Source organism: Anopheles coluzzii, chromosome 2 (assembly GCF_943734685.1).
Source record: "Anopheles coluzzii chromosome 2, AcolN3, whole genome shotgun sequence".
NCBI classification, from domain to species: Eukaryota; Metazoa; Arthropoda; class Insecta; order Diptera; family Culicidae; genus Anopheles; species Anopheles coluzzii.
This window is the reverse complement of record NC_064670.1, coordinates 12,158,555-12,176,525: the sequence shown is the minus strand read 5'-3', so window position 1 is coordinate 12,176,525 and position 17,971 is coordinate 12,158,555. Positions and strand designations below refer to the sequence as shown.

The 17,971-nt window shown below is 46.4% G+C and overlaps 1 protein-coding gene across 9 annotated transcripts in view; it reads right to left on the bottom strand.

Moving 5' to 3' along the window:
* Window positions 1-17,624, bottom strand: part of LOC120953582 (uncharacterized protein CG43867) — a 178,561-nt gene extending 160,937 nt beyond the window's left edge. For 7 of the 9 annotated variants that reach the window (XM_040373655.2, XM_040373660.2, XM_040373659.2 and 4 more), the window contains exon 1: window positions 16,001-17,621. The gene's annotated coding sequence lies outside the window, so the exon portion shown is untranslated. Of the gene's footprint in view, window positions 1-16,000 lie in introns of all 9 variants that reach the window. The other 2 variants (XM_049607518.1, XM_040373667.2) reach the window with 2 other exon arrangements.
* Window positions 17,625-17,971: the final 347 nt, after the last annotated feature.

The window sequence follows — 17,971 nt, the reverse complement described above, 5'->3', positions numbered from 1 at the left end:
AAGCAAGTAACAATCTAATTTCCTTCCTTCCACCTTCCACAAAAGCTCCTCATTACACTACAATCCACCAATAATCCTGCTGTGAATTAACCGTTCTTTAACGCGCGCTCTAAAAAAACCTCACCAAAAATCTGTCTGCTCCTTATCTCAATTAAGATAAGTGCTTCAAAAGTGAACAATTGTTTAAGATTTCCCACCTTCGCCCAGGATGGTAGGTTTTCGTCCAAGTCGTTCAGCGTTCGTGCATTGATCTCATGATATTGTCCCCTCGCCGAGTTCAAGCTCATTTTAACAACCGACACGCGCGCACACCAAAGTCCTCCAGTCCAAACTAATGCCGCGGTGTCGTGTTTTTTACCCATAAAATACCCTCCCCATTTAAAGATTTTCTCCAATCCCACGGACGTTGCGAAGCCCGGCCACTGCTGCTGGAGCACCGAGCAATTCTGTCAATTTATATAAATAGCCGCTTAATTTGCTTCATTAAATGGATGTTGGTGATCCTCCGCACACTTTGCCTTAGCCAACGCGTTTACCAGAAAGCTCACCTTGCCCTGATCCTGCCCTTTCCGAAACCCCCGAACAAGTCTATTAGCTTTCAGCGAAGAAACTAAGGACGAGAGAGAGAAAGAGGACAATCGTTTTGCGTCTGGTTTGCACTGTCGTACCCGCTGACCCGTTCGCACGCGCATCGCCATCAGGGTACACCGGTTCCCGGAACGATTAGGCAGCGATTGTCTCTCCCGCGCCAATGGTAAAGGTGCGTGCCAAAGACAAAACGACCTAAACAGCCAGACCCCCTCTGTCACCTCTAAAAAAAGGTTCACCACGTGGCAAACGGTAGCGCCCGGGATGACCCGCTTACGGCTAAAGTAGCACCATTTTCGGTACGATTTCCAAGTCGTTCATACATTTAAGATGAAGAAGGTGTTTAAGTTCAGAGCGGGGATCGAGCATGGCTACAGTGGCTTCGTTCAGATGGCCAAAAGAGCAGCTCGTGGAAGTGTGCTTTGACCATCGAGCATCTTAGCTAGCTTTCTATTTCTATTACACGAAATACTGATAGTGGGAACAGATCAGTAAGAAAACACCGCAAAACGTGCAAAGCTTTAAGCAGACCATCAGAGCAGCTGCCAAACGGGGTTTTTGGGGGAAAATCGTGTCCATCTTCGAAAGAACACAACACAACACAAGCGTCGAAATAGAGCAGCACTCTGGCATTTGGCTGAATTATTAATGGGAAAGCGAGACGACTTTTCCTCTTGTCACCGGAGACCAATTCGTTGGTTCGATCCAGATACGAGTGCCGACTGTGCTTGACTTACATCGGACGACAGGTTTTCACTTTCTATCCAGTGGCCGGCTAGTTCAACCAACCTTTAGGATGCTTCCCTCAAGAGACGATGGTTCACGGTGGTTTAAGGAGCGGACAATACTGACTAACACAGTTTCACAGCTTTTGACAATCAAACGATGAGAATGAACTCTTATATTTCCGTTTTTGACCATTTAAGGTACGTAGTTTAAGTTGAAGTAGCAGTTCAATTCCAATATTTTAAAGTTTGGTAGGCAACAGTAGTAGCTTCACCAAATCCTTCACAGTTTCCGGTCTAATCTGGATCACTTTGGATCACTGGATCACTAATCTTTGGTCTAATCTGGATCACAGTCCGCTGTGATAAAATTCCAACTTCTGGCAACTGAACGACGACTAAAGGAGTGTCATTTTGCTAAACGTTTTGCTAATATTGTACCAAACGAAATGAACAGCGAGGACATAATAGATATTGCAGTTAATAGCTTTTACTTTAAGAATATATAATTTACAAATACGTGCTAAACTTTAAAGCACATTAAAATTCTTACAATATTGCTAATCAAATGTTTAAACCTTTTGTTCGTCGCACTTTAAAAACAACCCCATTGCCCACCTCACCGCCGTTCGGCGATTATCAGTAAAACGCTAATCAAAATCGCACACTCTCGAACGACCCAAACTCCGCCAAAATGTTGGTAATGTGATGACCTAATAAACCATCATCATCATCATCATCATCGTCTGTGCAGTCGAATCTTCCCGACTTCTTGTAATGATTCCAACGCTCGTGACAAACATCAAACATTGGGAAAATGAACCACTTGATAAGCAGGACATGGTTCATCTGTACCACGGCATGTTGACAACGCGCACAGCTCACACCCAGTCCCGAAGCTTCCCGAATAACACCAACAAACAAAAAACATATCAAAGTGATAATTGGTAAAGAATGAAGAAAAAAAACCCAGACGCAAACGCAGACCCATACTCCGTACCGCAACAGTGACACTCAAAAGAGAACACCGACGAATGGGAAGCGAAATAGCAGCTCTGTGGCCCTCTCAATCGGAGCGTGTGTCCCTAACCTTCGACGCAGACGAATGTCGTTTGACAGGGTTCTTATCGTTTTCGCCGAGGGGAGGGGGAGAAGCTAATTAATCGGTCACGAGGTCGCCGAATCCGAACTCCGTTCGTTGCAAATCAAACTCATTCGTTCCAGCCAACCGGTCCTCTTGCGGACCGTTTTTTGCATACTCCACGGGGAGCTTTATAGAAACGACAGCAAAAAAACACGAAATCATATCAAAAATCGTTATGCTATTTTCAATCGAATGGTGCTGCATTTTTTTTGTAGTTGAGAGTAAGTTTTAAATTGAAAAGCAACTCCATCCGCTTGGAAGCAGCTACAGAAAAAAGCATTCCATTTAACCTTCCCCCAGCCGACCAACCGACCATACTTCTCTAAATGATTCGTCAAGAAATCGATCTGCGACATTTGCAAGAACAACAGCAAAAAAAAACAAGAGTTCCTATCCCAAACAGTGTTGACAATCGCTGCCTTCTCCCAGAAGGATTCCCGCAGTGACATCTCATCTGCGCAGAGATCATCTTCGAAAGCATGCAACGGTGGGACACTTTGGCGTGGGAATGATTTGCATAACCCGCTGTTATGGCGTAAAATTCAACGTAGTACAACGTTGCGGCAGCCGGCAGCGGTTGGGGATTCGCTTACAATGTGTTCCCAAAACCTAACCTTTTCTGACCACCGGCAGTAGCAGCAGCAGCGGTTGCAGTTGATTGCTCATACGGACAGTGGCTCGTCACGAGATGCCCGAGAGTACAATCGTCAATATGCTCTCAAGAAGAGGAGCGAAAAAAAACGCACACCCACACACAACGGGGACAGATTGCATCGATCCAATTTGGTGCGCTTGTTTCACATCACCCAACCCCGCCACATCACAAAACCATAAACAAAACCTGATGACAATTTGTTCCACCCGGTTGGGTAGCCGCGATGTCCGTAGAAAGCTGCACAAACGCTGCTAACCCAAACGCCAAACAGAAAGGTCATCCAGCGCACAGTGGCCGAAAGGAAAGAAGGCAACCGACCGGCCAAGAGAGGTATGTGTAATGCAATTTGTGCGAGCTGTTTTGGTGCACAATCCATCATTATTTCCTGCCGGGTCATAAATCACAGCCACTACTACACCGAGGAAGATGGGCGACACGCTGACCCTGACATGGCCTGCTGCGATTTTGTGTGCGTTTTTTCTGCCAACTAGAAGAGCCAACCATTGGTGCATGCGCTCCATTTATTCCTGTTCCTTGGAGGAGAGTACAGTGCATCGCCAACTAGACCGTCACTCCGTATGTGTGTGTTGCAAATCTTGAAGGTGTCCGCGCGTGGTACGACTCTAAACAAAATTTCTTAAATAACTTGGGGACACATTCCAGGTTCCAAGGGCCAGCTTACTTTCCTCCCTCTACAATGACGAGGAGGGTGCAATTACAAACCCGCAGTGCATTACGAGGGCGTCGCCATGGCCTGGTCTTGTGCTTGCTGCAAGAAGTCAACGCCAAGCCAGAAGCGCCAGAGAGACATTCGATCCAATCAACTTCTAAGCGTCATTCGCGCGCCGGGCTTGTGGCTGTTGAAACCACACTGCTGAAGTTGATTGAACTGAGGTGTCTCGGGCGCGCTGAGGTGCAGTTTGGGAGCTGGCGTCCTAATCGTGCTGGCTGGCTGGCTCTCCGTGACCGTGGAATGTCGATTGTGTTTGACTCCCCGACACGACAACGTACAAAACAACAACGGTCGGAAAAAATGAAGACTGAAAGGCAAGGCGCATAAAGAAAACAAAGTGCGAGACAAATCCAGAACATTGCAACAAGACACACACAGCCAGCTCACAAAGCAGGGCAAACGCGGAGCGGAGCGTAAAAGGGTTGTCTCGTCATTCGCGCTGTGTCACCTCCGGTCGCGATGTCTTTGCATCGACCGGCAGGGGCAGGAGAGAGCTTTTCGCCGCACGGGCAACACCGGTATATGCCGGAGAAGTCGCAGCGCAATGGCGTATGCAGATTATGATTATTATGATGACGACTGCTATGACGAGGTGTTAGTATGACGTGGCCGACTCTCGGCATCGTTGCACTGCGAATTCCCGGCCCTATTTTGTATCATCATCAACGCTGTGATCATCATCGTCTGACATACACACACACACATCATGCTATCAGTGTAGTGTTATATCTCCGGTCGTACTGTTATTGCCCATCGTTGCATTTCGCTCCCCGATACTGAAAGCGTTCAAAGCGCATCCCTCCTACGGACGGAGGTGCATGCAAAACACTTGCATGCACTGCACTGGTGTGTGCATCGGAGCGCATTCATGTGGTTTATTATTTCATACCCTTGAATTGCTCGGCAATCAGTGTAGAATCTGTGTCTGCAAACAACTTCTTTCTGTCTTTGCTGCTAGCTGCTCCAAAAGTATGTAGTGCTCTCCGACAAAGTACATTCCATTCTCTTTTTAATGTTTCTTCAAAAAGCCTACTTTCGTCTAAACACTCCACCACCCCAGAGGTCAATAACATCTCTGTTCGGTGCGGCAATGCAGAGAGAGCTAATTGAAGGGGATTTGATTACTGGAACTGTTCCCTGTTCCCCAAACTGGACACGGGCGCAAGAGCATGCCCCGGCAGTGATGACAACTTCGATCAGCCTCATCATCACATCAGTCCCATCCGGACACAACAGTCCGCCCCAGTTTGAGGCTGCAGTCATCGCCGATGATGACCCGGTGAGTGGGAGTGAGAGCTCAGTCAATCTAATCTAATTTCTTTGTCTCTGGCACTGCACTGCAGCAGCATAGGCCATTGTTTGTGAGCGTGTGTGTGTGTGTGTGTCTTTGGTTTACTGATCCGCACAGACAACCATGCCCATAGCTTATAGCCTAACGGGGGCAAGCTAATTTCCGGGACCGGAGGTTTACGACGACTTGAGTTCTTGCATCTCTCGGGATGTTTCGATTGTTTGAACTCGCCCGAAGGGGTGCGTTAGAAGATGAAGAGAGTAAACGGTATTTCTTTTGATTTAAATGGAATTAAAACTGTTCAAAAACACTGTCCACAGCTCGGCACTACGACTCCGATGGTTGGTGCAAGATGGTAAATAATTGCTGATTTCATTGTAACCAAAAACCCAGTGAAAGCGTGTGGCCAGTGAGCTAATACCATGTACACCCGTTAGTGTGTACTACGCCATTAAAATCAAACACGTTTCATCACGCTCCCCATACCGATGAGTGATGCGCGTTTCAGCTTACTTAGAACGATTGATAACGTCATCTGATGACGAGCAATTGCGTGAATAGTTGATAACGCGTTTCAACCCCAACGGCCTGAAACGAGAGAACGCCCTGATCAATGACCTGACGGTGAGTGCGCTAAGATTAACCACTCTGCGAAGCATCAACTGCTTCTACAGTTTAGCTCAGGTTCAGTTCTTCAACATAACGAATCAATCTCAAACCAAACACTAGTACCAGTGATGGAGAAATTAAATTACTTCTCCTCACCACTGCCCCAGCTCCGATGAAGCATCATAACACAACGAACAAGGCCCTCCATGCGACAGCTCCTGTCTGCGTTAATTAAGACAAATTGCCTTGCCTGTTCCTCTCAACACCCCCTTACAAGCCACGACAAGAAAGACAAGACACTACTAAACCGTTTGGTTTGATTTAAAAATTAAGCCCCATCGCTCGGTGTCGCATTTTGCAAGCGAAAGTGGGAGGGAAGTGGAAAAAACCCCCCAAAAACAGCCACGTCATGTTCGGCTGGCTGGCAACTACAAAATCCGCACCAAACGGCAACTTCACTTCCAACACCAAATCACCCCGTTTTACGATATCACAAAACCACCCGCAACCCATTAGATGGGTCTCGTACCCCTCATACTAAGGCAATCGCAACCCCCTATCATTTGACCCCAATTTCACGCGGAATTCACAACCAATCAAACGAGTAATAACATTATACGCGGTCCGCGCTGTGTGTGTGTGTGTTTTCTTGCTGCTTATTTCTTATTTTTGGTTTTGGGCCAACCGACCAATCGACCGACTAGCGATCGCTGGCTGGACGCGGATTGAAGGTCACCGGCAAGGTGAAGGTTGTGCGCAATTTAGATACAAATAAATGTGTGTCTTTTATGTTTCGTCACCTTCGCACCTCGCCGCCGTGCTCGCACCGGCTTCAATCGACGCAGAGTTGAAACACCGTTTGGAGAGGAGGATGATCACGTTTCTCCAGAGGATCGCACTGTGTGATGGCAGTGGACCAGGACCAGTGCGAGAAAAATATGTGTGAATGGGACCGGAACATCTTTCGGTTCGAGATTCGCGATCGGGCACAGTATGAGTAAATCCATTTTAGGATTGGCAGGACGCTTGCTCGACGTAGCGGGAATGCCCGGATCGTGCCCTGCGAATCGTATAAAACGATTATTATTGCGCATGGTTCACCCGCGAACCTCATTTGACTAATGAGGCAGATGATTATGATTCGATGAATATGTGTGCGTGTGTGTTGGGGGTTTATCTCGTTATAATCGTTCCAGCAAAACGTGGGAATGTCTGGGAATGGCTTGCCTTTCTCTCTTAAATTCCAGCAAGCGTTCCATCGCCAGCGTACGTGTTGATCACTTAATAGGGGAAGGAATTTACCTGAAAGGTAATTTTGCAATGTTGCAATCTTTTCAATGTTCCCCCAAAAAGGCTTGCCAGCCTGCCTGAAGAATGTAAGAGCACGGTGCGTGTAATAGCAACGCGCCTTTGAGCAAATGAAATATCTTTATCCAAAAACCATCGCTAAACCGTTACCAGACGCACACGGGCAGTGTAATTTATGTAAAGAAATATGTGATAGTGCAATTTCTGCCACAGCGCCAAAACATGCTACAAACATGCGCAACCATGTCAACTCGCGAAACTGGGTCAATTGGCTCAACCCCATGCTCTAGCTTAGCAAAAATCCTGTGTGAGAAAGAATTTCCCTCCCATGCCCAAACCCCTCCGCAAAAAAACCGCGCCAACCAACATTATTTTGATTCAATTGACCAACAACCAACACCGGAGCCGGGGTCTGGGGTGAATGAAATCGCAACCCAAAGCTAGCAGAGATCGAACGAGAGTGGAAGACGCACAAAAACAAACCGACAGTCGCAAATCTAAACAGACACACTGAACAGCCCAGCCCAGCAGCTGTGTGCAGACGTAGCAGGCACGGTCGGGGTTCATGTTTATGCAAAAGGGAAGCCGTCGCGGCGGGCCGGGTATGTGTTACAGTGTGCCCGAGAAGCCTGCCCAGCCCAGGACGGTCATCGCGGTTGAGCACTGAGCAAAAAGGGCTGTCTATCTCGCTCGGTCCCACTCTCGAATGGTGGAGCGTTGAGGAAATTCCGTACCATTCGTATCAGACAACCGCCTTACCACCAACTCCTGACGACGATTGGCATCCATTTTGGGCATATTAAATTAGTCGCATCGTGAACGTACTCAAGTTCGACCCTTCGACACACTGATTTGGCCAGCAAAGGTTTGCTATGTTCAATGGGCCAAAGCACCTAAACCGAACTGAAACCTAAACGCCTAAGCGGGGTCGCCTAAGCTCGATCGGAACACTCCAAAACGGTGTGCTAATCTTGGGCATTGCCATTTTGATGCGCTTAAAAAGGGAGTGACATGTGCGTCAGGCCTGACGAATTGAGGTAACGTTTCGCAGCTGGTTAAAGAGCAAATCACATGTTTTGTAAGTTGAAAGACGTAATGAATTTTACAGTTTTTTAAGCAAACGTACTAAAGTTACGGGCAATTACAGCTACTCTTCAAACCGGGGTCCATCTTTAACACAGATTGCCAGTCCCATCTTGAGTGTGTGCATAATTAAGGTGCAAATTACAATCTTCAACGCAATCAGTTTCACATAAACTGGGAAGTAAATGGTACACCGTTTCCGGTGTCGTCTGAGGACTTTGGGCGAGGACCGACCCGAAACAGAACAGGGGAGCTTTGCTCAATTGAATATTTATACATGTGCGTAGCACAAACAATCACGACCGAAAAGATGCTCACGAGGAAGGCACAAAGACAACGATTGGTCGGGGATAGGAGGAGGCTGACAAACTGACGATGAATATTCAAATTTGTAGCAAACGCTATACAACGTACGCCCCCCGTCTGGATGAGGATGTAATGTCCCGTGACGTTTACCAGGGATATTAATTTGAAGAAATTGAAAGTGTTCAGCACCTGGGGGACATGGAAAAGGTGAAAAGAAGGCCCATTCATTATCGCGTTTGTCGGTGTAGCTGTTTGAAGTGTCGTTTTTATTAATGAATTAACATCCAATACGGGAAACAGCGCTATGAACGCGTTAATAAAGATTAATTACGAAGAAAGTAGCCTTTTACACAACTTTACATACAAGCAAACATGAAACAAATTGTGTTAAGTTAATCTATAAACAGTGCAAAGGCGTATCTTGATAGATCCGAAGAGCCCTTCTCGCTAGACGGAAGACATTCAACCATCCATACAAGCGACGGCATCAACACATCGATCTTCGAGTATTTTCTAAAAGAGTATTCTTTTCCGTGAAAGTAAAATCAAGAAGAGGAAAGGGGATGAAAAATGAACCTCTCGAATCGTCATATTCTAGGCTGAAATAAACTAAAAGGGAGAATGAAAAAATAAAGCTAGAAATAGGCGAGGAACCTCATCTGAGACAATTCAACAAAAAACGATCCTATCCCACAGCACCGTTCAAGGAGAAGCATTTTCATGCTTTTATCCTATTCTCGAGAAGATTCCTGCCAGTATCCGGGCTGTCTATTTTCGTATGAAAAAGGAAAATCAAAATCACTATGGGGTTTTCACTCGCTTCTTTTACCATCCACAAGCTTAAATCACGATGAAGAATAATGGGAGCTCTTCAACCGAGCAAAACCCAAAGCTATCTATTCACTAAATGAACTTCGACGCTCCAAGTCTTCTGCCTTAACGTTCGTTTTTTTCTTCTCTATAATCCTTCAAGATTGGTGCCTTCGCTCGGCACTATAATTTTGCTCTTTCTTTCACTCTGATTGCCTTCTCTTTTTCATTCAACCACCGAGGGTTCTCTTCCACTTTGCTCCTTCTCCAAGAGGGCAAAAGGCTTGGGTTTTGCATAGCGAACGAGCAATACCATCCTGCCCGAAAGCATCACACGACTTGCAGGCCAAAGGATGGGTGTGTACCGGTCCAATCGATGCAAGATGCAAGAAGACCCACCAGAAGGGGAGCGTCATGCCGATGCAACACAACCAACCGAGCAGAAAGCAAGTTCACTTTTCGTTTGTATCATTGTACCGTGCAATATGATTTGATGGCGCTGTTCAACCGTAAAGTCGTCCTTGAAACGTCAAAACAGACCACCATATCCCCATAAACATTCAACCCCGTGTGTGTGTGTGTGTGGCGCTGCTGTCGTGTGTGTAATCTTGTTATTTAAATTTAAATATATCGATTTCTGGCCGCACGCAGCCCTAGTCCTCGTGTACAGCCCGAAGCCATTCTACCGCTGTTTGAGCTGGTGGCCAACTGCAGCAAAAAACGGATGACACGAATCGAATGGAAAATAAATAAAACACAAAGAAAAAGGAAAAAACACACACACACACCAGAAGAAGAGGCGAGGACTCGTGACGGGAACTTCCGTACCTGTCGTAGAAGAACGTGTCGTAAGGTGATGTAGAGTAGTAGCAGTAGCAAAACAAAACTGAAACAACAGCCCGTGTGCTGTACGGTCGGTCGAAGCCTGGTCGCCTCGGCCACCCGCTGTCCATTTCGGTGAGAGCCACTATTTGTTCTAGCGTGACAGCTTTCGATACCCTTTCGACGGTTTCCGGGGATTATTTGTGTTATTTTCCAGCTCGATGAGTTTTTATGGGAGAAAATCAAATCCGAACATTGGCGCACTAGCGCACGACGCCATGGTGGGACGTGCACGTTTGAGAGTTCGAGAGTTGGTAGAGCTTCTAGAACTGCAGGAATCGATGCACGATAAAAATAGACTTTTTTGTTTGCCTTTTTTCTCTCTCTTTGGAAGACAATTATTGAGACGTACACATTACGAACTGCACATAAAAAGTGCTAAAAGTAGGCTTTAGAAGACAAAAATATCATTTTATACAAATATCTTACTTTTAATTTGAACAATAAAAAGGAAATAACTTGAACTGTTTGTCCTACACGGACTAGTGGTGGGAGATCAGAATTCCGACCTATTCAATTCTGTGTTCGGAAACAATTCCGTAGCCAATTTCGATGCTAGAATCGATTCTGATTCCGAAACCGATTTCGGCGTTGGCTCCGGATTCGATTCCGGAATCGGAATTGGCTCCGAAACTATAATCGGCTCTGGATTTACAATTTGCTCAGGTAATTAAATAAGAATTGACTTCAGAATTGGATTTAGCTCCGAAATGAGAATCCGTTCTTGAATTCAAATAAGAAATTTCGGAAGCAAAATCAGTCTGAGAATCTCCATGAGATACAAGTAAATTCTGATTCTTCTTCTTTGGCTCAACAACCGTTCTCGGTCAAGGCCTGCCTGTACCACTCGTGGGCTTGGCTTTCAGTTTTTTTTTGGATTCCCCCCCCCCTCTTCCCCTCCATAGCAGGATAGTCAATCCTACGTATGGCGGTACAGTATATTCGGAGCTCGAACCTATGACGGGCATGTTTTTAAGTCGTACGTGTTGACGACTATACCACGAGACCGGCTTATTTTGATTCTTTGCTGCTATCAATACAATCAATCCAAAGATGCTACATTGGATCCAAACGTTTAATCATATGGAGATGCCGAAACCGACTCCGATTTCGAAGCCGATTCTGATTCCGGACCCGATTCCGATTCCGGAACCGATTTTAATTCTGGAACCGATTCCGACTCTTGAATCGATTCCGGAAACCGATTCTGGACCTACTATCTGGCATTGGTTCCATAAAACTTCGGAGTTAGCCGGAATCGATTCCGGCCAAAACTTCTTTTTCCCATCACTATTGCTAACAGTATGTTTACCCAATCGTTCCATTCGACCAGATTCTCATACGCGCCTAATACCCTTCCCCCCCCCCTCCTATTTTGCTTCGTTCCACACCGTATCAAATCCGATATCGGAACCGTGCATCCAGCGTAGCGAGGTTCAGCGAAACGGAATCAACTCGTTACTCACCTCTGCCGCTGAGCAAACTGCACCGAACGTGGACCGCGCGCTACATCCGTAGCACGACTGTGCTGTGTGTGTCCATAAAATCAGCTCAATCGGCCGTTAAAAACTATCAAACTCGATCGCGGGCATCAAGCGAACGTTCCAACGCTGGACGACCATATTTTATCCATATTTGTCCCGCACGGTGCGTTCGCGGTTGCGGCACATGCAGGACGGGTTTGTTTTTGTATGAGCAGAAGCGATCAAACCATAGCGATGGGGTTGGAGAAGCTAGTTGGGGCGAAAGACTGTTACTAAATAACCACTTGATAGATGTAGTGTTTTATTATTTAGATTTTTTTTATGAATTGGATCTTATCGTTTCTAATTCTTTCCACTCGAACGAAAACAAAAACCCCCAATAGCAAGTTACAGCTCTAAAACTTTCCTTCCCACAGAGTAACCTCAATTCTTCCTCCCATTTTCCCATATTGCCCCTACGTGCCACAATCCCAGTGTCACGGTGGGAAGCTGGAACGCACCGAAATCGAAAAAAAACGTAACGAAACAAACTGGGCCACTTCCTTCCCCAAACAAAGCACAAAGACGCAACCGATTTAACGATCTCGCATCTTGCCCGGCTTAATGATGAACACAACAAATGCAATGAAACTGTGGCTCTGGAGAGGGCACATAGAAAACAAAACCCCGACCCCGGTGAGCGGCGGTCCGACCAAGCCAAGAGATGCAGCCAAGCCACACACAGCAATAGAAACGCACGCAAAAACCCCCGTCATCACCGTCGTGTGTCCACCATCTGGTTTCACTGGTTGCGGGAAGAAAGGCGCAAAAGGTGAGATCGAAGCAAAGCGGGAACGCCGTGAGCGAGTGAGAAAGAGCGGAGAAGGAAAACACAACACAACATTGCTTCACCCGAGACGCAACCCCCGGGTGTACACAGCGATTCCCAGCTTTGTCTGCCTTTTCCGCCTCCGTGTTCCGCACCTTCGCCAGGTGTGTTTGCGCGCGCGTGTGTGTGTGCGTGTGCGTCTGGCAAACGCCAAACTCTAGCGCCCAAGTGTCTGGGGTTTATGAGCGCAGCATAAAGCATCAGACTCTGTCCCAGCTTGCGTGCGCTTTCTTCGCGTCGAACGCAACTCCCAACCCAACCACTTTCCGATCGAAGCGCGCAGGGAAAATTGCATTAAATTTTCCTGCGCTTGGGGCCGCGTTGTTTTGTTCCACCCTGCTACGCTGGTGTGGTTTTTATCTAGTTTATTTCTGGTTCTGGTTTGGAAGCTACTCTTGGTACCGTTTATGGTGCCCCGCGTTTTGCTTTCTTCTGTTACCACTTTCTGCTGTTGGCACCGATGGAAGCTTTTTTTCTGTTTCGAATTTTACTTTTACATGCGTTTCTTTTTTTTAATTTTCTGTCTTTCTGTTCTGTTTTTGCTTACTAAATACAGTCATCTTCATCGACCAAAGCTTCCTTTTCAGTAGCTTAAGATTTCAGTTGAAATAGTTATCTTTCTTTTAAATTTTTTTTTACTGTTTTTGGTCTTTTTTTTGCTATTTTTTATGTTCAATCTTCATTGAATCACTATTTTCTAGCTACTTTTGCTACTATTTATCATTTCATTTCAGTCATATTTTCTTCTTTTCCATTCGAGAAACAGTATTTTACACTTTCATTACAAACTGCCCGTGTAGTGTCTTTTCTCTCCAATTTATCAAACAAGCGCAAGTCAGTCAAATGAGGGGTAGGGCCGCACTGCACGTACAACGCTAAGCCCGTTGCACTCGTTTTTGTTTCATAGCACTTCATTCGACTGTACACCCCTTTTTGTTTTCGCCCTTTTGAGCATCATTACACGCTGCATTGCAAATTGCATTGCCGACCATGCCCTGCCGAAAGCGATTCGTACTGCACGCTATGCAACAGACAGGAGCGTTTTTTTATGACATTTCCATATGCCTTACCTTGTCGTGGCACTGCTCTTCTGTCTTCATTTGTTTACAGATAGCAATTTTCCAGTGCTGCCATTGTTTACGGGGGTGTTTTTCTACATTACCCGCATCAATTACAGCAAACATGTTGCTTACTTCCTTTCCTACTTTACATGTCAGCATTATTTTTGTAGCTCATCTATCAAATCACCCTTTTTCTTAAGTTTTCGTTTTGTCATTTTGTTGCATAGATACTGCATGTTATAGCAGCAAATAATAGAAACCAGTTACGTTTTAAAATAAAAACGTAAATTATGTTTAAATTCACCTTCTCCACGATCGATAGCAAAGCAAATCTCTTTACGGTACGCCAATCGCAGAGCTGATTTCGCATCGTGTGTTGGGTTTCGCCACTTGCCCACGGCTCCCCAACACACACACATACACATATCCCTTTGGGGATGCTCAGCAGTGCGATAAGCCACATAAAGAAATGGGAAAAAACCAAAGCCTTACATCGAAGAAAGGGAAATAGACACGACTAGGCCCGCCAGCAGCTAATTGCAGTGACATAACGTCTCGCAATAAATGTCTTTCCGTCCCTTTGCGTAAGCTTTTTGTGAAGAGAGAGAGAGAGAGAGAGAGAGAGAGAGAGAGAGAGAGAGAGAGAAAGAGAGAGAGAAAGAGAGAACGCAAAACAAGGCTTACAATTTTATCGAAGACTGTACCAAACGATCAGAATCGTGACACCGGCACAGGTAGAACGTAATTTATGCGCACGTAACGTACCAGATGCATCGAACACATTTGTTTCCCCCTGAGCAGCGTGGAGGTAATTACATAAATAAAATTGAAGATACAAAAAAACAAACCCCGTTTCACAACCTGCCGTCCGATGTCAGAGTTCATCAACAAGTCGTTGAGTCGTGTCGTAAAGGGACGTAAAGGGGAGAGGGGTGGATGGGGCTTCATTGCACTCAACGCGCTTCCAGTGCACGTCGTAAAAGTGCAGCAGGTAACAATTAAGCCTCTCAAAAACAAATGATTGTAGTTAATTGCAGTTTGAGCAGTTAAACTAGTAACAGCATCAAAGCCAAACCTTTCCTTTGTGATAAACACCGCCCCGAAATTAATCACACTATTGCCGAGTTGATTTTTGTACCGAAATTTACGATCGCCTTAAGCGCTGGGCCGAGGGGGTGTGTTACGTTCGCTAAGGTGCAATACTGAGCTCACTGAGCAACACCCCAAAAATGCTGCATTTGTGACCGAACAGTATGTGTGTGTGTGTATTTGGCAAATTGCAACGACGATGACGCAGGCCTCTCTAGTGGAGAGCGGTGGTGGTCGGCGCAAGTGGTTTTATTTTCTTGCTGCACACACTTGAGCGCTGTTTTGTTTTGCCTTTTTTTACCTGGCTTTTGCGCCTCCACTGCGCAACGGTGCAATGGCTCGCCGGCCAGCCGGGGGGCGCAACAGCTGCACCAGCAGTTTTATTTCACGGTTGAGTGAAGGGCTCCATTGACGGGCGCAAGTTGATAAGTTGCCGGAAGACACGGGGACGGACGTTTTGGGTGTATGATTGGTAGAACAGAAAGTGGAGTGTAATTTACATGCAAGGCCGTAGAAGTAATAGTTAGAAGCGTTTGAAATGCGAGCTAATCATTGAAGAAGAATAAAAATAAAAAAGAAAAGACATTTGACGCATTAACAGCTTAAAAAAACGGTGAAAAAACACACAAGAGAACATAGATAATGATATGCAAAACGCTTCACAGATACTTGTCGTTCCGTTTGTAATCGTTTGCAGGCAGTGTTAGGGCACACACACACACCCCTTTGCCGGAGCCGAAAAGGGTTCTGTTAAAAAGGGCGAGGCTCTTATAAGGCAGGTCCTTTCGCGAGCGAGCGGAATGTGCTTCGCTGCTGCTGCCTGTACGTGCAAGGTGAGAGAAGCAAGACAAGGCGGGGGGAGAGGGTGCGATGAAAGAACACACGCATCTATTGTTACACCGAAAGGTAAAACTCGTTCGCTGCTAACGCTGAGCCGTGGTCGCAACCGCATGCCGTAGCGCTCTTGTTCGCGCGCTGTTGCCCCGGCAACAGCCTTATACGCGTCCTTAATAAACGCCTTCGTCTTGCTATGAAGTAGAACGATTTTACAAAACGTCGAGTTACAAAAAAACGGGAAAACGAACGACACAGAAAACTGGATATAGAATCGCTCAGTGGCTGGATGTGGAAAATGGGACATTTGACACAATGGCAGTACGAAATAGAAGAAGACAAAAAAACGAAACATTCTGTTCTATTTTACCAATTTACCGTGCAATGTACGACAATGAGAATGGAAATGGTTGCTCCCCTTTATTCCCCATTCACCCCCGTCTCTTCCACTCAGACATAGCGTGAAACAATTGAGCCTTTACATTGAAGGCTCTACTTCAGTTTTGTGTAAAAAACAGTTTCAAACTTACATTTTTTTGTTTCCCTTTTCCTCAGCAGCGCTCTCGTTGTCGGCTTTCGGCTTTGTGTCAATCGCTGCTTCCCAACTTGCTCCACTGATCGGAGAGGGAGGTGTGGGTGGTGGCGTTTGGGTGGCAATGCCTTTTCTTATTCCGTTTTTTATTTGTTTTGCGCTGTCGCGGCTCTGCTCGTACAATTTCACGGAGGAAAATTCTTCAATTGCGAACGCTTTTCACTACGACCGATTTACCACCGTGTGCGAACAACACAGACACACACACACACACAGGACCCGTTTTCCGTTTCCCACGTGCTTTTCATTTCCCGTACGGCTCACTCGCTCGCTCTTTTTCTCTCTTTTTCCCACTTGCCAGCACTTCACAGATGGTTTCGACCCGAATGGATTTTACTTCTTAGCACGGTACCCTGCCGCCCGAAGAGAGCGACCCAATTTTACATCCCGTTTTTCTTTTTACACACACACACAATTGGGAGCGCAGCCGACCCGCTTTGCCGTAATCCAACCCACAAACGCGACACTAACTAAAAGCACACAGCAGCCGCACACACCACACACTTGGCTAAAGCGCGCATCAAAATCAATAGACACCACGAAGGATACGGGGCGCACACACACACACACACACACACACCCGCGGTCACTCGCAAGGATACACGGCAAGGCCCGAAACCGGCATATGCTTCCCTATCCCGATTTAACCGAATGCGCCACTGCTTACGCAAGCACTTGCTCACACACGCAACGCACACCGCAGGTCGCAGTGTGGAGAAGAGTGGTTAGACTTTTCCTAATATTTTCGCTTCATTTACCCTAGCGTACGGGTTTAGTGTAGTACAGGTAAAGCGCACCCGCGCGCAAACCCCGCACCGAAAAAATTACGCCAACGACAAATAAATTCCGATTCACACGCAGCTGAGCAGCAGGGGCAGCAGCTTCTCACCGGTGGTGAGAAGCGATGAGAAGTGAACGGCGAGCATGAGACGCTGCTGACGAGAGAGCTTTGCCTCGTTCAGGCTTGCGAAGCGATTGGGAAAGCGAGAGCGAGAGCGATAGTGAGACAGCGAGAGAGCTTCACTGACATTTGTGCTTCGCACACATTGCTTTTGCCTTTTCCCAGCGCACTGACTGGCACACTCTTCACGTCGTTGCCTACGTACACACACACAGAAACACACGCAGCGCAACCACCCGCAATCGAGAGATACACACGTACGTTTCACCTGCCCTTACCACACACACTGGCACGCACTAGCGAGCACGCACGGAAGCACGAGCTTTCAACGCACACACACACACACACAGCAACAGCAAGAACAACAACAGGAGACGAAACACTGGGTCGATCTTTACACGGGCACATTGGCTATGGTAGCACCGTTTATTTTTTTTTGTTTGGCTGCAAGATTCAGTACCACCGTGCATCAGGATCGATCGGAACGCGTTTTCAGCTGCCAGCAATCGATGCAAATTCCGATGGACCCAAAACAACGACACACAACACCGAAACGCGAACCGCGTGCAACGGAACTTCGGAAGCGAATGAGCCTGACGGGTGAGAGTGAGAGCGCGCGTTTGCTCTTTCCACATTTCACACGCACGGCAAACGGAGCGCGCGCTCTCATTCTCTCACGCTCTCCTGTACTCGCGCGCGCGGCACACGCACGAACTGACAGCAAAAACGGCCGTTCTCTCTCGCACGTCAGATGATTGCCATTAGAAAAACAACAAAAAAACAGATCAGGTGCAGTGCAGACTGTTGCTGCCAGCTTCAACAGTTTTATTCAGTTTTATTTTGTGCGTTTTATTTATGTTTTTTTTTCTTCTAAACGTACATTCCATTTGATTGCATTTCAAAATCAATAAAAAAAGATATTCTGATCTTAGTGTGTGTCAACTGTATTTTCAAAATTATTATCATCACATCTTTGAGCTTACCTACTATTAATTACCCGTTTCCAAA